The sequence below is a fragment of the Meles meles genome, chromosome 20 (assembly GCF_922984935.1).
Source record: "Meles meles chromosome 20, mMelMel3.1 paternal haplotype, whole genome shotgun sequence".
NCBI classification, from domain to species: domain Eukaryota; kingdom Metazoa; phylum Chordata; class Mammalia; order Carnivora; family Mustelidae; genus Meles; species Meles meles.
Window position 1 is genome coordinate 23,692,192 of NC_060085.1, and position 25,527 is coordinate 23,717,718.

Genomic DNA, 25,527 nt, shown 5'->3' on the forward strand with positions numbered 1-25,527 from the left:
TGGATTTCTGTGGTTCCTCCTTCTGTACCCTCGTGATCACCCGGAAGCTTCTCTCTATCCCCCAGGGCTGTTCCCCACCCTGTCAAACCTTGTTCTCTATTCTAATTCCTTCTTTGCTTTCCAGGTTGACATGTATTTATCTGATGAATCCATATGTTAGGATATCAGTGATGAATATTAACATTTTTGGTGTATCTGAGTGCCTAAACCCAGATGTTCTTCAAGCTGTTAGCTAGTTTGGATTCTCTGGGGAGATTTTTAGATTATGGATACTTGTACTCTATCCCATACCTACAGAATCAGAATGTCTAAGGATGTGGTATAGTAATCCATGTTTTTAATAAATTCCTCTGGTGGGCACCAATTAGTAGATTAGCAGTCCATCATTCCTTTCTCACCTGAATGGTGGAATTTTCACAGGAAAAAGGTCAGTCAGAGAGGGTGCTATCCCAGGGACATCACAAAGGCTCTCTATGTCCCATGAGCCAGTGGCATTACTCTGTGTCTATAAGACCCTTCAAACCAAATCCGTCCTACTTTTCCTACTTTGTGTATTTAATTTCTTGGAACTGAACTAACCATACATACTTGGCAAAAAGAAAGAGAAGACAAATGACAGCTGTGTCCTCAGCTGTATCCAAAGAGTACATACCCTTGAGGGAACCTGATATGTCATTCCAAGTTCCCTTAGTCATTCGTGGTCCCTGCATTTTCTCCGCTAACACTGACATCTCACCTCATCAAGTGTACGTCTGCTTTTTAAAGACACATCCGTTTTGTACAACATGGTCCCTAAAGGGATGCCTAATCCTTTCTCTGGTGCCCAGCTGTCACTGCTGAAGCTGGAGGAAAACTTAGTCATGCCAGGCTTCCTAAGACAATGTGGGACTCTGCCATGGCACCTGCCTAAGGGATGTCCAGGAATAAATTTGGCTGATGGCAGCTCCCACAATAAGCAGTGCCTTTAGAGCCCAACCCTTGAATAAGATGGGAATTCACTGTTAGACAAGGTATTTTTGATGTGGGATTTCAGGTGATGATTTCCGGGGACTTAATTCTTGGATGGACATATGTCATGTGGAGGAAGGAACACGCTGGATACATGTGGACCCTGTGGATCATACGTCACAGTGCTAGGCTCATGACCAGTGCCTAATGCATAATCCTAAGGTGTGGCTGAGTGAGGGAGAGGCCCGGTGGGGTGGGAGGCCACAGCACTAGTAAGCATGGGTAGGGCCGTTGACATTCTGTGGTCATGTAGAATGTTTGCAGATGCTGTGACATTGCAAAGCATGTTGGAGGGTATTTTGAATTATTTAGGACCATCTGACATAAAAAGAAGAAAGTGAAGGGGGCTTTTTATAAGCAGCTCCATTAAGGCCAAATAAATTATCAGACAAGTTCTCCCATACTGAATTTTATGACTCCCTCCCACATGGTGATACTTGGTGGAGAGCAGTTGCCCAGTAATATTGGTATTTAAATATCCAGTCCTTACCTGCGGGAAGAGGCAGAGGACAAGGGCTTCAAAGTCACAGTTCTTCAGATAAAAGACAAATTTAAACATATCTTGCCAAAAGTACAATATTGATTTTAGGCCTGGTGCTTTCTTGGATTAATTGGAACCAGAATCTTGGAGATTTCAACATTACATCAAGGAGCTTCCTCTACTTACAAAGTATTATCAAGTCGAAGCAGATTTGCTTTTTGTAGCAAGAAAGTCTTCTATGATTGGAAATTCATAATAGGATCCCGTCCCTCCTGCTCCATTCTGGAGAGTTCTGTGGTATTCATATACATACACATACACATTCTTCTCTGTGGAGATGCAGGTAGTGAGTCTGCATGGATCCCCGAGTGTTGATTCTACACATTAGGTATTTGGCAGAGGGTTATGTCATGCTGTAGTTGTCAGTCTTCAAGATTATAGAAACAGGAAGTAGATTCAGAAGAAAGGAAAATGATCTTAAGGCTGGAAGGTGATTCCCAGAAGACCATGGTTCTCAAGCTTGAGCAAGCATCGGAATCATCTGGAGGACTTGTGCCAACACCAACTGCTTACCCCACACTAGGAGTTTCTGATCCAGTAGGGCTGGGGCCTGAGAATGTGCATTTCTCACAAGTTCCCAGGTGATGTGGGTGCTGCACACTCGGGGAACGACTCCTGTAAGTAAGAAGCAGCCCAAGGAGCAGCGTTTAGTTCCTCTGCTGGCTTGGCTACTTTTGTTCCCTCCGTTGACTTTATAAGAACCTATTCCCTTAGTCAAAGGCAGCACACAACTTTGTGTTTCCTGGCTTATACTTTGTTTTAAAAATTGCCAGTTACTGATCGTCATCTAAAAATCTGGAGAGAGGGGCGCCTGGGTGGCTCAGTGGGTTAAGCCACTGCTTTCGGCTCAGGTCATGATCTTAGGGTCCTGGGATCGAGTCCTGCATCGGGCTCTCTGCTTCGCGGGGAGCCTGCTTCCTCCTCTCTTTCTGCCTGCCTCTCTGCCTAGTTGTGATTTCTCTCTGTCAAATAAATAAATAAAATCTTTAAAAAAATAAAAATAAAAATCTAGAGAGAGTGGGGCGCCTGGGTGGCTCAGTGGATTAAGCCGCTGCCTTCGGCTCAGGTCATGGTCTCAGGGTCCTGGGATCGAGCCCCGCATCGGGCTCTCTGCTCCGCAGAGAGCCTGCTTCCTCCTCTCTCTCTGCCTGCCTCTCTGCCTACTTGTGATCTCTCGCTGTCAAATAAATAAATAAAATCTTAAAAAAAAAATCTGGAGAGAGTATATAAAAATTTTGTTTTAGTTTCTCTCATAAATGGGTGTGCTTGGCACTTGGGAGCTAACATTCTCATGTGACACACACACACACACACACACACACACACACACACAGCCTGGAGCTGAGATATGGCTGCCCCCTGAGATGGCAGGTGTATGCTGCTTCTGACCATGACCTCACCATTCTGTCTTCTCTCCCTTCTCTCCTCCTCCCTCCCACTGCCCTACCGCCCACTGCCGCACCAAGCCCACCAGCCCAGTTCCCTAGTCTGGGTTTGAAGTTCACAGCCCCCCGGCACCTCATACTCAGCCATGCCCCGAGCCCCGGCTGAGCCCATGTGTTCATGTTCAGCACTGTAATTACTTCTAGGCCTATCTTTTGTCTTCATTGCTTTGGTGAGTTCTTGGGGACAGATTCTGTATCTCTGAACAGTTCCACGACCACACAGCATATCCCAGCACTGCTGAGAAGTGTGGCATAGAGACCCCTGCCTCGAGGTGTTTGCCTTCTGTATAATCGCCTCACCTTGAGTATGAGTGGACCTTGTGACTCGATTCTAACCAATTGAATATAATAAGGTCAGGGGATTTTGTAGATATCATCAAGGTCTCAAGTTAGTTGGTTTGAGTTCATCAAAAAGGATATCCTGGATGAGCCTTACTTAAAAGATCTTTAAAAAGGGGCCTGCACACTTCCTGAAGGCAGAGAGGTTCTCCTTTCCAGTTAGATGAAGTAAGCAGCTTTTGGAGAAGCCCATTGGCAAGGTACTGGGGGCAACTTCTAGGATCCAAGGACATCCTCCAGCTAACAGCCAGCAAAAAGCTGAGCCCAGTCTTGCAGCGACAAGGAAAGGAGTCCTGCCAACAATTTGAATGGGCTTGGAGGCAGGTTCTTCCCCAGCTGAGCCCCCAGATGAAAGCGCAGTCCAGTCCATACCTTGATGGCAGCTTCGTGAGATCCCAGACAGAAGACCAAGCTAAGCTGTGCCCAGACTCCTGACCCAGAGAAATTGGGGAGTTGCAAATGTGTGTTTATTTAAGCCATGACATTTGTGATAACTTGTGATGCAACAATAGAAAACTTATAGGAGAGACGAGGAGAAGGGGAGAAAGAGAGGAAATCATTCATCTTAACAATCCAATTAAACATCCCCAAACCAAATGGCTTAAGAGAACACTTTATTGTTTCTTGCAAATCTGTGGGTTAACTGGGTGGTGATTGTGCTCCACGTGGTGTCAGGTTGAGTCCCTGATGAAGCAGAATGAAGTTGGGATCTTGGCTGGGCTGTCTGGGTTCTCCTCCCGAAGACCTGCCTATGTGATGTCTAACCCTCCAGAGCCACACTGGGAGGCCTCTCCCCTCAGTGCAGTAGCCTGGACTTGCCTGCAGTGTGGCAATCGGGTGCCAAAAGGGGAAAGCAGGAGGAAGTGGGGAGCAGGCCAGAAGGGCACTTGTGGGTGTCATTTTTTAAATCTGTCTATCACCTAACCAGGGCCTCGTTCAAGGCACCTGCTTAATAAAACATTTTAGAATGAGTTGGAAGAAGGAATCCATTATTGGTGATTTCACTGTGAGTCCGAAGACAGCATCATGATTGCCATGCAATGTGTCCCTTGCCAGCATTTTCTTTCCGAGGGCAGAAATGAGGAGCTATTTATTCATTTATTGGACGCCATTTACTTTTGCCTAATATCCATTGGTTAGCAGCTTAACAGCCGCTCTTACATACTTGGAATAAAATATGAACTTCCCTCCATGGAAGGGACTCATTCCAGGATCAGCTCAAGAAATAAAGCTGCCTGCATTTAAGTTAGAAAAAATGGTCATACCTGCCACCTATATAGTTGCTCTTCCAAGTGAACTATAAAAAAAAAAAAAAGAAGAAGGTCATGGAATGATTTATCATTACCTTCCCCGCTGCATAAGACAGAGGGGAGAGTGGATAGATAAGAAAATGGTGGAAAAGTGATTTAAGGAATCTGGGCTTTTAGCAAGTTTGTCAACCCCTGATTTAAAGTAATCAATCAGTGGGTTGTTAAAAGTCATTGAGATGCCCTTGGAAATCCGTGCATTGGCTGAATTCAACAGAGGATGGTCTTGGTGGTTTTCCCGCCTCCTTTCCACTCCTCTTTTCCACTTGAATGAACTACACTAGCCACATAACCAGTGGCCGAGGGGTGGGAGCCTTGATGGGAAATCCCTCTCTCTGTGCCTTGGGGTCTCTCCCACGTTTGGAGGAGTGCTTTCTGCTCTCCTGGCCTGAGTAGTTTTCTGGGTTTTCCCCCTTTTCCATCAGCACTGCCACCAGGGCCAGGATACAGGACGGATCCTGGGGCAGTTCAGGAAGGGGCTTCACTGCAGGGACCCAGCCTGGGGCTGGACCCAGTGCCCAGCACGGAGAGTCTCCCTAACCATCAGGCTTGACTGCCCCTGGAATCCTATTTTGGTGGTGATGGGAGCACTCAGTTTTCATATCACCTGAGTAACAAAGGGAACACCCCAGAGAGAATCACATTCCCTCTTTGCCAAGACCCAGGAAGCCAGAGACTCCTTGAATCCAAGGACAGCAGGATCCCCAGGATTCCTGTCAGAATCCACCTGCCCAGGGGCTAATCACTCCCTCTGCTGTGTGTGATACCCCGGGAAGTGAGACGTGGCTGCAGCCGCCACTGCACAACACACAGAGAAGTCTCCACTCGCTTCTGCTGCGGGTAAAGCGGTGGAAACTTGCCTGAGCATGCAGCGTGAATAGTGACCCTTCTGTGCCCATTAGACGTCCCTGCACAATCTGTCCTTCATGTGGGTCTGTGATGAGGAGCACAGGCAGCACCAAGATGATCCCTACGCTTCCCTGAACCTGAGTCTCCCTCAATGAGAGAATGCCTTCACCTGCTTTCTTGTGCAGAAATCTGTGTACAGAACTCATGAGAGCTTATCCTTATCAAATGCCAAGGGGCAGGTGCCATTCTCAATGGTACACATACATTTAATTTGCACGGAACCCCAGGAGGCGTGCTCTCCTCTATCCCCTTTATACAAAAGAAGAGACTGAAGCCACGTAATTGAGTCAGGGTTCCACGACTAGCGTTTGGAGCTGAACTGACAGGCCAGCATCCAACACGGAGCCTGTCCCTTGAACCGGGATGCAGACAAGCTGAAGGGAAAAGCAAGCCAAACGGCCGTAGGACTCTAGGAGAGCTGCTCATCCGTACCACCCCACTGTCACCCAGGAAACGAGTTCTTGTCCTTGAAACCTTCCCACCCCCAAGTGTGGGGAGGGGGGGTGGTCTGCGGAATGTCAAAGGTTTGGAACCCCTCGGGGCTGCAGGCAGAGAGTAACTGGATGTCAAATGGGTGGCTTTAGGTCGAGGCTGTCTGGGTTTAATTAAGTGGTTTTCCTCTTTTAGAAAGAACCTCAAAGGTGCTTGCTGTTTTGGTTATGTGTGCTCTGTGTCCTATTATCAGTTATGTCCAGAACGAAAGCAAGAGCAGGAGCTGTGGTGAGGTCCTTGGAGAGACAAGCAGGGCTCAGGGTTCCTGGAGGATCCTCGGTGAGCTGGTGGCGATGGTACAGAGGGTTGGGGCCAGACCGGCTCCTGGTTTGGGGTCCAGGGGAAGCCTTTGATCACTGAATGGTTTGGGGGTCTGGCTTTGGAGCACTTTTGGAAATGCTTCACTTTTGGAAGTCACTGTCCTTTGACCCATGTCACAGAGATCCCAAGAAAGAGCTTTCTGGAGGTTTCTGCCCCAGGCCTCCCCAGCTTGGCATAATTTGGGAGCTGAAGCCTCAAGCCAGCCATGTCTTTGTGGCCTCGAAGAGGTGCTGGAAGGCTGAGCTCTGTCTTAGTGCCCCTGGGGTGGTTTTGGAAAGCTCAAGTACCCCTCCCTCTGCCTCTTTCCACAGGACATGTGCCCCTCTGGGGAGCAGAGTTTCTGAGCTGACTCAGTGCTCATCCTTCTAAGAACCCTTCTAAGAACCCAGGCCTTAAATAGTCTCAAACAATCCAGAAGGGAGTTTTTGTTCTTTCCTTTTTTCCTAAACTACATTGTTTCCTTTTCTGATTTTACAAAGCTCCTTCTCTGCCTTCCCTTGAGCTGGTCAGGAGGAGAAGGGATTTACCCAAAACAGAGCAACTGGGGAAGGAGTTTAGGTCGTACTGCTTATAGGCGAGGGGTCTCTGTTCCCCCCACCCCACCTGTACTCTGGCTCTCTCCCTCATGCCAGAACCATATGAATGTGGGGGCTTGAGAGTGGCAGAGGACATTGGCAAGGGAAGGAGAGGGAAGTGGAGGAAAGGGAGTAGTGGTGTGTGGGGGGGGGGGGCGGGGGGTTGATTCATTCATTCAACAGATTTGTATTGAGAACCCGATAGGTCCCAGGCCACTGTACCAGACCCCAGGAGCATGGGGCTGACATGACAGCTCCAAGCAGACCCCAGACAGCAGACAGCAGATCACAGATAACAAACAAGTGAAAAGACCACTTGGTTAGGATCCATGATGAAGCTTCTGAAGGAGATAGACAACAGCCCGAGACAGAGAACGGTGTGGTCGGAGCAGGTCTCCCTGCAAAGAGCACGTGTGAGTCAGGGGGGCTGGGCAGGGAAGGGCTGAGGGAACGGTATTTCTGAAGGCCCCGTGGGGGAGCAGCTGGGTGTGCGTGAGGAGCTGGACGAAGGGCAGGTGGCTGGAGGCTGGTGGGCACAGGAGCAGTGCCGAGCGGGGGGAGGCTGGCAGGACAGGTGGGTGTTAGCTCCTACATGCTGCGATGGGCCCAGCAGAGCTTTGACTGTGACCCAAGGGCAGTGGGAGCCACGGGAGTCTCTTGAACAGGAGAGAGACGTGAGTGGACTGTTTTCTGCAGTGCTGACTGTGTGGGGAACCAGCTGACGAGGCACGGGCCTGGCTGGGTGTGACTCCTCATCGTAGTTGACGTCAGTGGGGACAGGCGGTAGGTAATAGGTAGGAAGTAGACTTCTTTTTCTTGTTCTTGTTCTTTTTTTTTTAAAGATTTTATTTATTTATTTGACAGTCAGAGATCACAAGTAGGCAGAGAGGCAGGCAGAGAGAGAGGAGGAAGTAGGCTCCCCACTGAGCCGAGAGCCCGATGCGGGGCTTGATCCCGGACCCTGAGATCATGACCTGAGCCAAAGGCAGAGGCTTTAACCCACTGAGCCACCCAGGCACCCCCTCCTTTTTTTTTTTAGCTTCCTTTGAATGCTCCGAGACGCCCCGTGTCCCTCAGCTGTTTGATTTCAGGGCTCAGTTGGGTGGTTACATTTCTCTGTCTTTCCCCCGATTTCCTCCCTCCCTCCTTTTCTTGCCCCTTCCCTGACAGCAGTCACATTTTCGTTCCGAAAGTTTCGGGTCGGTGGGTGTCGTTGCTGTATTTTTTCAAGGGTGATAAATCCTACAGCTGTCTTAGGAAAGTAGCAGGAACATTCATTTCTCATGGTCAGTCAACGGCAGGACAGGAAAAGACATTTTCAGTCACTGTGGGGAGCGCTCACGCAGGTCCTCCTTGCTGCCAAAGGGAGGGTTGAAATGGTTCACTGTCTCCCGGTTTATTTTTAATTACTTCTGCTGGTGTTAGACATCTTGAGACTCGAGTAAGAAGAACATGACGAGACAAGTCAGGAAGGACGCCCACTGATGCATGCCTGCTGCCGCCCATTGAAAATCAGTCCACGTCAGGGGCTCAGACTTTTCCTGCGGCAGCAAGTGCTGCTTCTGTTCGCAGGCTCTGCCTGGGGCCTTGGCCTCCACCCGGGTGCCACTGTCCTCAGGAGGCAGGTAGGGGACAGTGTGCATTTCTTCCTGTCCCCCTCTACCCCCGCCGTCTCCATGCTAGGCCCAGAGTCAAATGCTTTCTCTGTGCCTTTCATTCTTAGCTCTGCGCTGTGGGTCAACTCTCCCAGTGCTATCCTTACCACACAGGGGAGGGAGCTCAGGCTCAGGGAGCTCTAGTTACTTGTCCAGAGTGCACGGCTTTGAAACTGGGGGTCCTTGATCCTGACTCACATCAGACTCTCTTTACACCTGTGCACCCAAATGAAGGGGTTGGTGGTTGGGGGCACTTGCAAATAAATGTTTCCTAGGTCCTGTTCTCTGCAGGTGCAGCCCTGGGATTGACATTTTGGTCGGTGGCTCAGGGACCACATGTTGTGAGTTAGGAGGGTCTTTGTGCCCCCTCTATGGCCCCGCAGGGTGAAGACCATCCATGCTGGAGCCTGCTGAGAAATGTCACACGGCACAGTTGTGTTCCCAATGGATCAGGCAGGCCACTCAGCGGCAAAAACCCTAAAGTTATTATAATAGAGAGAATTTAATGTTAAGAGTTGTTGGCCAGAGAGGGCAAAAGGAGAGGTCTAAGGTGGCATGGAAATAGCAGCTTTCCTACCCCATGGCTGGTGGGGTCAGGCAGGAGAGAGGAAGGGAGGAGGAGAGGTCATTAGTAAAACCTGAAGCTCGAAGGAGAGGCCTCGGGAGCTGGGACCCAGACCTCGGAGAAGGGCACACTGATTGGGAAGGCGGGCAGGCTTTAGAGGAGCGGGTGCTGGGGTCTTTGGAGGGGATAGACCTGATTCCGTGAATGCTGGAAAAACTATAAACTAACTTCATTCATTGCTATGGGGATGAACTGTCCCTGGCTGGGGCAAGGAGACATAATGGAGCGATGGCACTGTGAACCAGAAGCCCGCAGGAGCCAAACAGGAGGCAGCAAGTACCATGTCCTTCCTCCATCCTCGTACCCTCCCCCCTCCCCCCCCCCCCAGTGACCCTTCTGGCAGAACCTTGCCAGAAACAGCTGGCAAAGCGGAAAGGTGTTTTGCAGAGCCCGAGCCCCGGCCTCATAAACCCAGGTGGATTTGGGGCTGGGGCACTCTAGCTTGCTAACCAGCACCCCCAGGAAGAACTGGAAGCTTCTTGAATGAGTTCAGCCTTGTTTGCAGGCTAAGGACACATCAAGGTCTTATTTCCTGGGTTTTATTCCTCGTGGTCCATTTTTTTTTTTTAAGATTTTATTTATTTATTTGACAGACAGAGATCACAAGTAGACAGAGAGGTAGGCAGAGGAGGGAGGGAGGGAGGCTCCCTGCTGAGCAGAGAGCCCGATGCAGGGCTCGATCCCAGGACCCTGAGATCATGACCTGAGCGGAAGGCAGAGGCTTTAACTCACGGAGCCACCCAGGTGCCCTCCTCTTGGTCTACTGAGTAGGACTCTTGGTAGGTGGGCAAGGGTAGGGAAGCAGCATTGTCTAATGGAAAGAGGGTGGTGTCTGGATGCTGACAATTCTGTCCCCCCACATCTGTCTATCGGGGTTAATTATACACACCTTGCAGCGTTGTTCAGAATGAAATGAGATGATGTGCTGGCAAGATCAGTGCTGGGCACAGAGGAGGCGGGGAACGTGATGCCGTATTCTCATCATTGTCACCGTGACTGACAAGCTCCGGTATTGTTAAAATCTTGTTACAGTTAGAATGCAGTGGTACTGGCTGAATTCAAGATGGGGTAGCAATAGTTTCTCAGATGTGGAAAATAGAAAGTACGTTTTCATCCCTGGGTATGGATTAATCTTATACAGTGTCTTGGTTGACTTATAAGAAGATTAAAGTATTCAGAGGCATTTAAAAAGCATTTTTAAGCCTTTCCTTTTACCTGTCTCATGAATAAACATACACAGAGAAGTAAACTTCTGACACTCTGTAAAATACACTGAGATCTGTTTGGTCATTCACTATCACTGATTAATTAATCTACATAACGGCTAATATGCCTCAATTCAGACAAGCAGCTTATCTGTATTAGTGAAACGTGAAAAGGAGATTTGCAAAGTAGTGTTGCTTTTATATGAATTCTCTCTTTTCTCGAGTGGTGGTTAAGGCTCCAGGCTTCGCTGTCTCAGCGGGGTGAATTTTGGGCAAGTGATTGACTCTTTCCGTGCTTGGTATCCTCATCCAGGGGATAGGAGGGCGTGGCATGCTCTCTGGGCAGGGCTGTCGTGGGGTGGGGGGCAGGTGCCTCAGGTCCTGGGCGGTGGCAGGGGGCAGTTCTTTGCAGTTCTTGGCAAACGTCAGTGCTGGAGAGGAGATAGCCATCTGCTGGATTCCAGACCGGGCCCCACGGGCGCGTCCTTGGACGACCGGCTCTGCCAGGAAGCAGAAGAGGATGCAGGCTTGGCATGGCGGGTTTGTGAATGCAGCAGGTTTGGGAATGCATGTGGGTTTGCAAGTGCCTGGTTCTCGTAAGCGGCCTAGGATCATCTCCTTTCATCATCGTCTCCCTTCGTAAAATACCCCCCCATAGATGGTTTGGCAGGAAGCCTCACAAGCAGGTGCTTGTGGGGGACCTTGACTTGCGAGCTGGTCAGGCCAAGTCAACAAGTGGAGCCCCCGGCAGCGGCTCCGTGGCTCTGCTAACGGAAGCTGTCCAGAGGCCGTCTGGGAGAGCCCTGCTCACACTCAACCCGTCTTGCAGGTTCGCCGCCTCATCAGGTGAGCTTTTGCCCACTTTGCTGCACTTCTGTCCTCAGATGGGCTGGAGGGGGTGCTTAGCAGGACTGAGAGGAGGGCAGAGCACACCCCTACTGTCTGGCAATGTGCCCGGTGGGCGGGGGGTCAGGAGCCTCCAGGCCTAGAAACCAACTCTGCTCCCCCAGCCTCGGTTGCTCTCACACCTGCATGTAAATTTCAATCAAATTTCATCCCGGGCTTCAGATGCATCGGCTTCCTCAGAGCTCCCTCCGCGGGCACTCAGGCACATTATAAACCAGAGGCTGGTTGTGCCCATGAACTCCCCCCAAACATGACCAGCTCCCTGCACTTGCTGAGTCTCAGCTGAAGTCCCAAGAGAGGTCCACAGGACCTGGCCCGATGGGTGCCCATTCATCCCAGACTCCTCTCCACTGCTGTGGCCTCATGCCCTCCACACAGCCCGTGACTCTCAGCCATACCTGATGCACCGTCACCTTGGGGCATGAGCACTGGCTATTTTCTCTGACCTGGGCACTCTGACCCCAGATTTCTAGGTGGCTCATCCCTCACTTTCTTCATGTCCTGGTCCAGCTTTTCAATGAACCTACTCTGACTCTCTGATTTAAAGTTATCCCCGACTCTGACCCCCAGCCATCTTAGGTACTGCTTCCTTCTTAATGGCAGCATTTGGGGGCTGGTCTGTAACATACTAGGTAACCATCCCAAGGAATTGTGCCCAAAAAATCCCCCCAAATTGTGGAATTTGTCTAATTTCCATTAGAAACATGACCGTACGTATGAAACAGAGTGGGTGCTGTGTCTGGTTTGGCCGTCGGTGTGCCCCCAGCGACCGGAGCAGTGCCCAGCACACCGTGTGTGCTCAGGAAACCTTCCCAACAGGAACGAGCCTGTGCAAGCGAAGCACTTTGCTGAGCGCTTTCCAAGAATCATCTCATTTGACCCTGGTGGCACCTTTATGTATGGATATTTATAGTACGTCCCTTTTATAGGTGGAGAAACGGACTTGACAGCAGGTTAAGTAACTGGGCTGCAAAGTCCTGGCTTTAACCTGCTCAACAGCACCTGTTTCTGGTCTGAGGCCCTGGGGTGGAAGGAGCCTAAAGGCCTCCTGAGTACTTCCCAACTGAGGGTCTCTGAGACCTGGTGAAAGGCCTCCTCCAGGTAATGCAGATTCTAGCGCCTTGAACGTGTGGGCAGCATTTCTTCCCGAGCTGGTCGATGATGAGGGTGTCATTATCTCTGCAATGGTCATCTTTCCAGTAGAGGCCAGACTGGCTCCTGTTTCATTCTCTCCTGAAGCTTAGTACTTGATGCCATGATGGATGCATACTAGGTGCTCATTAAACAGCTGGGGAGGGGAGGGAAGAACAACTAGATTTAGGTCAAGATGGGATTTCTTCATCCCCTTGTGAATCCTCACCTGCTTTAGTTTCAAATGTTGTGCCCACAGCAGTCTGACTTGCCCTTTGAACTTGATCCCAACAGCCCAACAGAAAGGCCCCCCAGCTCCAACCTGACCCTGAGCCTTGCACCCCTTGGTATCTCTTGCTTGTTTTCACATTGCGGGATCTTCCTCATAGACAAGCCCTTTGCTTTTTAGCTAACTTTACTGGTAGAGAAACCCCTGAAATCACCTTTATTCCTCATAAATGAAATTCCTTTTTCCAGTAGATTTCAGGAAATCCAATATTCTTTGTAGGCTGACCTTTATATGCCCTCTTCGAACATCTGGGGATAAAACTTGAGGCTCCCAGTGCCAAATGGTTCTGGCTGTCGACCTAGTATCCGCCTGGCCAGCCTTATGTTAATCATTCCCATAAAAAATATGAAGGGTGGAGATGGATAGAGCTTACTGAACATGTTCCATCCCTGCAGCCTGCACTGTGGGCCCTGCTTGAAGCTCCCAGCCTCCCAAGAGGCCTCTTCCCTCCCTCTTCACATTGTAGCCAAGTTGACCTTGCTCCATTGTTCACTGGTCCATAATCTAATCATAGGTTCTGAGTGATACTTTTCACTCCCCAGGGACTCCTACCCACATGGGGGTGACCAGTGGGGCCTCTCCGGGGTAGACTGGTATGGACTGCATGCTCACTGCCCAGTGGGAAGCCTGCTGCCCTATTATAAAGCAAGAAGCCCAGCCAAGGAAGGTGTAGGGTACAGGGAGGTTTAGCTAACAAGCCCTGCAGGCTCCTGGGGCCACCTTGGGCCCTGCAACAGATTTCCACGGTGCCCTCTGATGTGGAGAGGGTGAGTCTAGTTGGGGCCAAGATTCTGTTGCCTTTTGGATCAGGAGCCTGATCTTTTGGCACTCCCCGATCCTTGGGTCCATGAATATGATCCTTTAAACTTGTAGAAACATTAAGACTTTCAGTATTTGTATCATTTTCATTTTGCTTTCACCTGATTTGTTTCTATGCCTCCATGGGACAGAAAAATGATGGTTTTAGAATTTCAAAGAAGACTGCTCAGACTCCAACCGAAAGGATCTCTGTGTAAGCCAAAGAAAGATACTTACTGAAATGTATTTTCTTCGCACAGAATAATTATCTGAACCCTGCTAAAAATCCAGATCCTTTCTATTCCTCTGGACTTAGGAAATGATCCGTTATGAACTCGTCTCATTAAAAGCAATCGGGGCCTGCTTTAAACAACAACGTCCAGTGGAGAGTTGTCTGAGTTAGGGATGAACAGCTGGTCCCCTGCCATCGGAGGAAAGGTGTGAAATGCTGCGAGCTTCCAATTTGTAAAATGGCCTTGCCAGTAGTAACTCCTTTCCAGTTTTCTTGTAAACACCACGAGAAAAGGCACCTGGCTGTAGCTTCTGGTTCACAGACCCAGTGAGGGACATGAGACAGAATTCTTGAAGAAGGGAACAAAGTGAATGAGACAGGATCCTTGAAGAGACCTAGACGGAGCCTGAGATCTTGAGAATGCAAAAATGCTTAAGAGGAGTCCTCTAGACATTTCTGGGAGGATTGCTCTCTGCCCTTGCTGTGGCCCCTGTTTTCACTGACTGAATTCTAGACTTTGAGGCTGGGACTGACCACTGTCTGCTCTGTTACCTAGGCAACGTTGCCTAGTTTATCGCGGGCACGGGGCTCTGCGGGCCTCGATGTCTATGAGCTCCAGAGGGCATTGGCTTGCATTTAGGGACAATGCGGGACCCCCTGTCATCCTTTGCCCCATCTCAGTCCAAGGAGCGAGTGTGGGTTAACGTGTCCATGCGTCATGTGAAGCCCGGGCTTCTCTCTGAGCTATCGGTGTGATGACTTGGTCTTTAGAACACACAGACTTTGATCAACCTGTGGCAGAAGGTTTGTGTGAAACCCTTTCTGGTTTTCTTTCTTTCTTTCCTCCTTCTTCTTCTTCTTTTTTTTAACAGACAGGGGATCTGGAATTGATCCCAGATAATACATCTGCCTCTTCATTTCACTTCAGAGGGGCAGGATAATAGGAAAGGCAATGAAGACAACTAAATGCATTTATGATTTATGCCCCTGTGATAAATCAATGAGTGATTTCTCCCCAAAATGTGGTCACTGCCCGGCTAACTCATACCAGCTGCCACATCTGTGAGACGCAAAAGGGGTTGGGGGCCGAGCCCGCCCATGCCATGTGCACACCAGGCCTGCAACCCGCACCCTACTGGTGGGATTGGGACGTGGGAGCGGGGCCAGCTCTACGCAGTTAGGAAGATGGCTGTTCTTGCCTGCCACCTTTCCGCTCTCCCTCTGGTCCATGTGCGCCTCCCTTGGGGCCTGCCTGTGCAGTTCCGTGCTGGCTGGCCTTGTTTCATCTTCAGCGTTCCTTTCTGTGCTTGCCTTCATGTGTGGGGAGTTAGATTTTTCCATTCCCTAAAGGTGATTCGATCAGGCCAGTTCTCACCAGAGTCCCTCAAAGCAAGCAGGGAGAGTGGAAAATCACATTAACTCTTTCATTAACTCCAGCTGTTTTGCGCTGAGTGGGAGACGACAGAGGGCTTTCGTCTGGAGGGTCAGCCCCAGGCCTGGGGAGGGGCTCCCTGGAGCGCTGGCTTGGGAAGGGGTGCAGGGGCCCTTCTGGCTGGGAGGGGACAGGGCCATGGCCAGTGGGTGGTGTCTGCCCACGAGAAGGCCGGTGGAAGCCCTGGGGCCATGCATCTGCCCTTCCTCAACTCCGTGGTCTCTTTGCCTCCTGAAGGCCCAGCCTTGCCTTTCTGAACCTGGGAAGCTAAATCTACATGTTCCAAAAAATTCTGTCACTAGAAATATTCAAAAATCTCTTGAACAATTTTTTTGGCTGCTTGGCAGTCACATAGCAGCTGGATTACTTACTTCTCCACCATTTTTTTTTTTTTAAAGCATCATCTGAAGCTAATTTATCCAGGAGTAACTTGGGCTTTGGGGGGAAAAAGTCACATTCATTTTATAAGTTACCTGCAAATGAAACTGCCTGGTTTTGCCTCTCATTTTCCTCTTGTTGAAAAATGTCTTTGTTACTCCATTTTTGCCTTTTATTACACGAACCTGAGAAACTCTCAGGAATGCAGTTTAAAGAGTTCTGCAACATTATTGTCCTCAACTTGCTTTCTGGGGGGAAAAAAGTGCCAAAGCCATTTCCTGGGCCTAGACTAGGGGGTCAGATCCTCTGGAGACGAAAAGGCAGAGCAGGACAGTCCAGAGGCCAGCAAGATGGCTGATGGCCCTTGTCATAGCCGATGGCTAAAGATGGAGAGATGCTGGCTGTGGGCAGGGACATGGGACTCCAGCTGGAACCTTGGCCTCTGGGCCAGATCTCCCTGCTCTGTACAGACTAAGTATAGAAAGGAGAAACGAGCCAGCTAGTAAAGGTTGTTCATTTGATGTCTCTGCTGATACTTCACATTACCACTGTCCCAGCCAGAAATAATATACCTGCAGCTGTGTTTCTGTAGGACAACGGGGACATCTAATAATATATCGGGCTGATCTAAGCTGCCTTTTCTCCAGCGATGACCCTAGGGGAAGATAGTTACTCTACCTTTATGTTATCCAATGGTACTAATCAGAAACCATTGCCGTGGAAACGACTTGTCCTGTTCGGTTCCCTTCTAATAGGAAATCATAAATTAAAACAGAGTTTGATAGATACTGCTTAATGCAAAAATGAAATCCTCACATATTTTGTTGGATATTACATAATGAGTTGACTTCTCAAAGGAGTTCTAATTATGCCTATGGAATCATCTCCAGATAATGAAATGCATTCATCTCTCTGGCAAGCTGTCTGTTGCTTAGCACTGAGCTCCCAGTCAGTCCTCTGGGGTTCGCCTTCTCGCTCCGAGAGCAAAGCTTTATTTACAGCCACAGAACTTGGAAATGAAATACAAAGTTATCTGGTTATGTACTTCTTTCTTTATTCCTTCTTAGGAAATCAGTTTTCCTTAGCTTCAAAGACTACATAAATGGCCATGTGTAAAATAGGGGTACTAATCCCCAAACATAAAGATCCCCCCCGCACCCCCAAATGCATCACTAAGATTCGTAACACCAGAAAAACTGCCAGAGATAGGAAAAGAATAATGACAGGGCCAAAGGGAATGACTGCTTTGACTCTGAATTGTATTATCTGTAACACTAGTACTTGGGAAAAGCGTTAAATACATGGGTGGGTTGGGTGGGTGGGTGGAGAAGCAAGCGGATGGTGAAACGGGAGGGCAGATGTCTATTTGAACAGATGGGTCAATATTTAATCATGAAGGGATGTAGATGGGACAGAGCTAGTGCACAAAAATCCACCTTTGCCTATGTTATTTCGAACTTGATTGTTAGAGAAGATTATGAAGAGCGAGAAGGCATTTTTTTTTCTAATAATTTCTTATCAGTAAAAGGAGAGCTCAAAATTCTTTTAATTGCGCAGCAGACAGCTCTGGAAGGTGACAGCAAAGATGTAGGGAAAGTTGGCTTGGGAGGGAAGTAGAAGAAACGTCTCTGAAACAAACCAGGTGAGAGAGAGTATTACGTTCCAAGAGCAGAAAATATCAGATACAAATTTATTCTCTATAAATAAGTCATTCATAACCAAAATTAGAACAAAGCTCTGCTTAAATTTCACTGGAAAGTAGACTGTTCCAAATCACATTAGTGAACGAAACCCAAGCCAAGAAGGAGCCATTCAGAGTGACATTTATGGAGTGTTTCTGCCTCAATTTTTACATTTAATAATGAGGATGCCCTGTCCAATGCCATTGTTGACCCAGCCCTAGAGAAAGTGCAGGGATGCCCACTGGTTTTCCTCCCCCAATTTAAGCAGTCATGAATCTCTTCTGATGGGCATAAGCACCAAAGGCATTTTTGCTATTTGCTGTGAAGTCACCTCCTTTCCAAATATGCCTTAAAAACGAAACAAAACAAAACAAAACAAAAAACATGTAGCAAGAAAGCACTGGAAAGGTGTTAGACCAGGTTTTCCTGAGACAAAAGATGTCTTGGTTTATGGCACGTGATGCAGGGTGACTGGGGAATTACCTAGCAGTGTGAGGACAACCTAGGCTTACGTTCTCCCCGGCACACTGGGAAATACTTTGTGCCATCAAACGCCTTCCATCCAGCCTAGCACCTGGGGCAGAGAGAGGAATCCTTACCAGACCCTGTCTGCGTGCTTGGTGGCTGAATGCCCGTGGAGCATTTGTGGGCTGTTCTTCAGCTCTAGGGTTGGATTCTCTTCCCATCCAATGCACCATTCATGAAGTCTCCGCTGCCCAAGGCATTTGTTCTTTCATGTTTTCAGCAGAAGCAACTCACCTTGGCTTAAATTCCCGAAGATCAAGTCCCATTGTGTTACTCACTCATTTGTGTTCCGGCTGGCACAACACTGTAGCTCCATGAACATTGTTTTAAAAACCCTGCATGGGGTGGGGGGATGGCTCAGTGGGTTAAGCCTCTGCCCTCGCTCAGGTCATGATCCCAGGGTCCTGGGATCGAGCCCCACATCGGGCTCTCTGCTCAGCAGGGAGCCTGCTTCACCCCCGCCCCCGCCCCCGCCTCTCTGCCTGCCTCTCTGCCTAATTGTGATCTCTCTCTCTCAAATAAATAAATAGAAATCTTTAAAAAAAAACCCACAAAAAGGACCTTTCCTTGAACTATTAGTTCTTTGAACTAATAATTAGTTCTAAAGAACTAATAGTTCCTTGAACTATTCTTTCAGATATAACATTGGGATCCTAGAACCTCAGGAACCCTAGAACCTCACTTGATGTAATGAAAGATAGGAATTGGTCCTGAAGACTAAAACATGACATTTACAGTTTTGTTTTGTTGTAATTGGACATATAATCAGTAACCATGATTGAGCATCATCACTAAGGCAGAGGCTGAAAGAAGCAGTAATAGGTCAGGCGGCATTTGTCCTGGATGTGTGTGTGTGCATTGATTACATGAATAGGTTTCCATTTAATCTCTGTTCCTTCAGAGACAGCAGCTGCACTCTCAACTGAGCCAAGATGTTGAACCCCGATAATTGATGCACTCACTGCCTGTTACCAACAGTGGTCACTTTGTGCTGAGTTCTAGGGAGAGATACAGTCTAGGTTTTTGAACAATTGTCCTAAATATTTGGACCCTGTATTAAGAGTCAAAATGGGCATTTTTAATTTTGACTTTTCTAACCGACTTCAGATGGCAAAGAAAAAATGCAGATTTGGCATGAAAAAAGCATTTCTTATTCAAACATTCGAAGGGCTGTTGATTTCTTATAACTATTACACCATATTTAAGCACAACTTTATTTTAAGAACAAATATCATCAGTAGGCCTCACAAAAAGCAAACCCTCTGAGTGTGGGAGGGGATGCTTTACATATTAGTAATGAATTAGGTCGTATAAAAAAAAAAGTGGGTCAATCCAACATATACGTCTTGGGTTCCTACTCTTTTTCCATATTGAGTCATTACTATGTGGCTGAGAGGCAGAAGATCCTAGCCTTTGTTCTCCCTTCTCATACTAATATTTAATCAAGTGTGAACAGCCTGGCAGAGTCCAGGAAGCCAGTATTTGGACTGAAATCAAGAATCAGACGCTTGAGCGCCTGGGTGGTTCAGTCAGTTAAGCATCTGCCTTCAGCTCAGGTCATGATCCCGGGGTCCTAGGATCGAGACCCTAGGCAGGCTCCCTGCTCAGCAGGGAGTCTGCTTGTCCCTCTGCACCTCCCCGCTTGCTTGTGCTCTCTCATTCTTTCTCTTTCAAATAATTAAATAAAATCTTCAAACAAACGGACAAACAAAATAGAACCGAGTTGGAGGATTAACCAGCTGAGCCACCCAGGCTCCCCTGCTCATCTTTTAAAATTAGAAACAGAATCACTTGTTCCTTCTCGGGTTGTAAAAGCAAATATCATCACTGAGCCCACCCAGATTGCTGTAGGGGTAAATCAGTTTGTCATTCCAGTCACCTGAGGCAGGGGACAGGACCCTGGAAGCCCATATGAATGAGAGAGAGCCTGTCGACCGTGGGCTCACCAACAGCATGCCTTCAAGACTGGCCTGCAGGGCCCTGCAGAGGGCAGGCATCTGCTCACCTTCGGGCTTGACCCCAAACTTGGGCTTTCTTTCTGCACCAAGGCACCACACCCTCCCACAGAGGGCATTTGCATATGCTGCTCCATCCCTTGCCACGCTGCCCTTCGTGTTTCTGACTCAATAGCCCGCACACTTCCAGTCGTCACGCACACCTCCGGTCGTCACGCCTTCACATGAGATAAGGCATTCCTTTCCCTCTGAGCACCAGTGTCTGCCTCTTCTACCCTCATCGGGGGTGTTGTCTTACTGTTTCTCTTCCTCATTAAGCTATACTCTCTGCACAGTAGAGTCTGGGCGGTCTTCCTGGGCATGCTACAGCGTCGTCGCTCAGACTCCACGTTTAGAAGGGCCCTGGGCTCGTCATGATGCTCTGCTCTTGCTGTCCTGAACTCCTTCACACGTTTCGAACCAGGGACCTGCAATTTCATTTGGCACTAGGCCCCACGAATCCTGTCATCGGTCCTGGATTGGGCCACGTCTGTTTCTCTTGGATCTCCGGCCCATGGCGTACGTTCAAGAAGTATTTTGTAAATGAATGTTTCATTGACAAAAGATGATCTCTTCTCACGAGTGCATGAAGTATACAATGCCTGATACCTAATTTCAAGTCAGGGTGTTATATATTTTCCTGGCAACTCACTACCCACTCTTATTCTTTTCATAAAGTCTGGCGCATGCAACCAAAATTGAATTAAAGAGACATGCGTATTATCTATCCAAGATATCTAATGCATATTATCTAATCTAAGAACAAAAATGGGTTGCAAACCATAGGAAGTATTAAAACTAATACTGGTCTGTTGTTCGTTTTTGTTCTAAATTTAGAAGGGAAAGGGTGCTGTTCAGAGAGCAAAAATGCTAATTGTCTTCCGAAGGGTGCTGTTGTAAGCTGGGGCCAACACCACATTGGAGACCGTATCCTTCACATGATAGAGGACGTTGAGACAGTGGCTGGGGCTCCCCAGAAGCAGATACAAGCACTTTCCCCGATGCTCATGGAGGGCCAAGGAAACACTGAAGGAAATAACAAAATGTCGATTTTGATATTCCCATCACCTAGTTGGGAAACTTTGCTTCCTTGCACGGTAAGCTTGGCCAAAAGTCAGCCGAGGAGTCAGGGAAAAAATGCAAGCCTTCCCCATGTTATGCAGCGTGCCCACACGTTCTCTGTCAATTGTCTGGGCTGGGCACATTTCCCCGTTTCCCCCTTGCCCACCCCAAAGGTGACTGCCACAGACTGTGGAGTTGGCAGGATTTTCCAGGCTGTGCCGGCACACGCTGTTAATAAATTAGGTGCACAGAAGTGTGATGGCAAGGCGTTTCCTCCCGGAGTTCATAGGCCTTCCAGAACATTTATGTCTCATTACAGCCCGTACAGCAGTTTATGCCGTAATAAATCAGAGACGCTTTCCAGAGATGGGCTGGACCGTAATGAATCTTTCTGCTGGCATTTTCCCTTTATAGGCGCAAATAATGGAGCAAAACCGCCCCATCTGGCCACTCTGTAAGAGAGAACTCACAGTGGGAGCAGTTTTCTCAAGCATGACAAAGGTCATTGCAGGTAGCAGGAGCGGGGGGCGGGGGGGGGGGGCGGCAGCCTAGGCTGGGACTGACAGGGTGGAATGAAGCCGTTTACAAGCCTTTATCACTGCGATTATAGGCATTAGCTGGACTGTCAGAGTCCTGTTCTCCCTTCCTGTGATGGGCCTCGGGTCTTCCCTGATTTTTCACATTTAATTTCCAGACCTGTTTGCTGTCTTACAAGCAGTGCAAGACAACACACACCCTCAGCATGACATGTGGGCCAACTCACTTCGATTTACGTTTCATTATCTTAATACGGTGTGCTCTCAGCTAACCGGGAATGGTTGCCAAGCTGGGGGGTGGCGGTGGGGGTCATCTTCTCTCTCTCTGCCTTCCCTCACCTGTGCAAAGAGATGTGGAGAACCAAGTAACTATGGAAATTATTACTAATTACGGGGTGATGGACAGAAATACATGATTCTGGCTGGGAGATCAACTTATTGCTGGTGGAGGTTTACCAGATGTACGATAAATAAATAGATAAATGCATAAATAAAGAACTAAATCTATGTATGTACATATGTATGAATCATACTAACAACAGTGCCTAGAAATAAGTGAGAAACTTGTTTTTGATGCTTAGGCATTTTCACATAGGAACCCGTCACCCATTTGGGAAGTAAACAAAGATCAGTCATTTCCTTCGAACCTAGCAGCTGAGGTCTCATTCATGGAAGGAAAAAGTTACATCTAGTCACGTCAAGGCGACCATTTTGTTTTTCCTGCATTTTCATCCCAAGTGCTCTGTGCTCCTGCCCTTCGCCAGGCTGTGGAGGAGCTCTGAAGGTGCCTGCGCTGCTTGTCTGTGTTGTAGAGAGGCTTCTGGGGGCCGTCAGACAGCGGGCTGTATCCAGCAACACCTATTCTATTCCATAAAGGCTCGCCCGCTGCCTCTGGGAAGGCAGAGGAGAAGCAAGTGAGGGAGTGCACGATTTATCAAAAGTGACAAGGAGAACAGAGCTCCTCCATCAGCCTCAGCTACCCTCATATTTACATAACACCTTCCTTCCAGTGTTTTCCCCAGCAGATGGCCAGGTAAGGTTCACAGGCTCTGCACGGAAATACAGCTGCCCCGGAGCATGCACAGGGGATATTTCGAGCTCTCGCTCAGCAGAATTATGCAATGGTCCACGGAGGGAGGGAGGAGACAAAGTCACTCCCTAGTTGAAGAAGCCCTGGAAATAGATAGTCAAAGCCAAGTGCTGCTTTGCAAATTAGGAGGTGGCCAAGGCCTGGTCCCCCGGGACTCAGGGAAAAAGCCAAATCCTGGGGGAGTAAGCAGTTGACTGTCAGTGGGTCTGCCCATCTGCTCTGCTGTAATGGGAAAGTTAGTAAGACTTGATGGGGTCACAGAGGGACATTAATGTATTGACTGAGATGATCACGCTCTGCCGAGGGGAAAAGTGGTCGATCCTCCAAAGGGATTCTCCAGGTAGAATGAAAACGCCCTCATCGTCCTGCTTCATCAAGATCCCAGCACCAAGTGAAGGACTTTGGGACTTCACTCTAGGACTGAGCATGTGTCAGGAGACCTCATCTGCAGGACATTGAACCCACACAACTTCTTTTATTTAAGGTTTCCATTTGAAACTGGCTGAGCTCTAGCAGGTGATCAGCACCTTTGCTGTTGGAGCAAATGGTACTGGTGTTGGTTGGGGTTTCCTAATGGAGTTCTTGGTAAGAGAGTCAAGAGAGAAGGAGAGAGAGAGAGCGTGCCAGAGTGGCCTGGGCATGCTGGCGTGTCCCAAGGGATGAAGCCAAGATGAGAAAACAGCCAGAGAGTCTTGATTCAGCACCCTGCCCCCAGTGCCTTGTTCTAACCCCACTTAGGCCTTTTCCTTGCCCTGAGGTCTGGGCAGACCCCAGAACTTGTTCGTATATCGCATTTCTCTTCTCTAAAATCTGCTGATAGAGACTGTGGCCTCATCCTAGGTGGCTCTTTCCAGAATAAAAATTACAGAGAAAAAGTGTTTGTTGGGAATAGTCTGCTGTCCCAGACCTGAACATCTTGGTTGTTTAAGTCAGTATCACACTTATGACTTCGACAGGACTGAGGCAGTATGCTGGGAGTGTAGCTAAGATGCCAGATAAGCGACTTCCAAACTGGGTGACCTCGTGCAAGATGCGTAAGGCATCCTTGCCTCAGCTCAGACGTGTGAATAGAGATTGTCGTGTGAACTCTTTCAAGGTGGTTGCAAGGGTTGAAGCAGACAGCTGTGTAAAGCCATAGGATGGTGCTAGCACAGAGTCAGTACTCAGGAGGTGACAGTTGTGGTGATGATGATGGGGCAACAACAAGGATGGTGATGTTACCTCGGACACCTGCAGCCCGAAGACCTGGCCGCTGGTTTACAGATGAACAATGGATTTCATTCCACATGCCAGTGTCTACTGGTGGGATGACTGTGTTGAGCAAGATGCTGAGCCTGCTTCTGGGCTCCGTGAGAAATCAATTAGGGATATTTGCCTTTAGAGGTAGAACCAAGATGGTGACACACTCCATGAATTTGCTGTCTCTTTAGTGTTTCCTTACAGCCCTCAATAGCTGTGTGATCCAGGGTACATCTACTTCTCTTGGAATCATTTTTTTAACCCGTACAAAGAATGGGGAGGCTGGGCCAGATCGGTTTTCCTGGAAGTGTTCAGCTGGATGTTAGAAGATGGTGGGAGCAGGTGTAGAAAATCTTCTTTGGGTAGGTTTTGGAAATGCTATGGATAATTTAACAAGTCAAAGTAGGTCTCCTTATTGCAGGACTTCTCAGAACCTTTAATGTGCCAAAAATTCCAAGAGGGGGCATGCTTCCCAAACTTACCTGATCATGAACACGTTTGTTTTCATAACAGTAGCAAGTGGTGAGGCTTGTGTTGTACATACAAGCGAAATGAGATATTCCCTGAGGTCCATTCTTGCTCTGCAAAGTCTGGAAAGCAGGTAAGTCTCAAAATCTCAGATAATTTAATGACTGCCTCTCCCCACCATGAGCTTTACATATCTCATAAAAAATGCAACCCTTGCTTAAAAACCACATTTAAATGATGATTCTCCATTGGCTTGGAACACCTTTGAAAAATACCAAAGGTGATACTTGGGAAAACACTAACCCTTAACATTTACAAACACTTCGTTCTGAATCTCCACTTTAGGTACAGGTCATTCTGAAGGGTTTGGTTCACTCTTTGGCTTCTCCGTATTTGACTTTCCTCTTTGGACTGGTCTATACTTGAGGACCTGTGGGGTGAGACACGGCACCCTCTCCTCTCCACCTTAGACCCCTGTCACCTCGTCATCCTGTCTACGCATCTGATAGGCAAAGGAAAGCCCCAGTATGTCTTTTATACTTGCTTTGGTCAGTGTGTTTTCCAAGGCAGGGGAGGAATAACAAGGATTTCCGGTGCCCTGGTGGCACCAGAAATTTAAGGGTTTGTGTTGATTACTCATTTGTCATCAATAAATAACGTTCTCTTTTGTATTATCTCCAAAGGTGGTTGAAATTATTTTCTTGGTATCAATAATGCTATACTGTAATTTTGCATAATCAGTCTCTTTTAGCAAGCAAAACCTGAGAACGTTAAAATGTAGATACAGTCCCCAGTGTTCTTTTCTTCTGCTGGGCAGCACAGAGCATTATTTCCCTGAAGAGTTCCTGCAGAGCATTCATTCACTTACTCATTCATGAGTGAGAGAGGCGGGGCCTGGTGGGTGGGGTGGGGAGTCTTGGAGGTCAAGAGTGAAAAGGGGGAGGAGGATGGAGAGTGGGGCAGGGAAGAGGTGAAATAGTTGTTTCAGGAGGCTTGGGCAGAGAATAGACCAGTGGTAAACTAGAAGGAGACCCTGAAATGGGAGGACCCACTTGAGATATTTTAATTATCAATTTATTTATTTTTAAAGACTTTATTTCTTCATTTCAGAGAGAGAGAGAGAGCATGTGTGCCAGGCATGAGTGGGGGGAGGGGCGGAAGGGGAAGGAGAGGAACAAGCAGGCTCTTTGCTGAGCATGGAGCACTATGTGGGACTCTGTCTCAGAACCCTGAGATCATTTCCTGAGCTGAAACCAAGATTTGGACACTTAGCCGACTGAGCCACCCAGGCACCCCTTTAATTATCACTTTAAAGTGGGACTGGTCAACAGTTTGGTGTGTTT

General features: G+C 48.3%; 1 protein-coding gene across 1 annotated transcript in view; it reads left to right on the plus strand.

Moving 5' to 3' along the window:
* Positions 1–25,527, plus strand: part of CACNA2D3 (calcium voltage-gated channel auxiliary subunit alpha2delta 3) — an 859,411-nt gene that overhangs the window by 467,406 nt on the left and 366,478 nt on the right. The window lies entirely within an intron of this gene.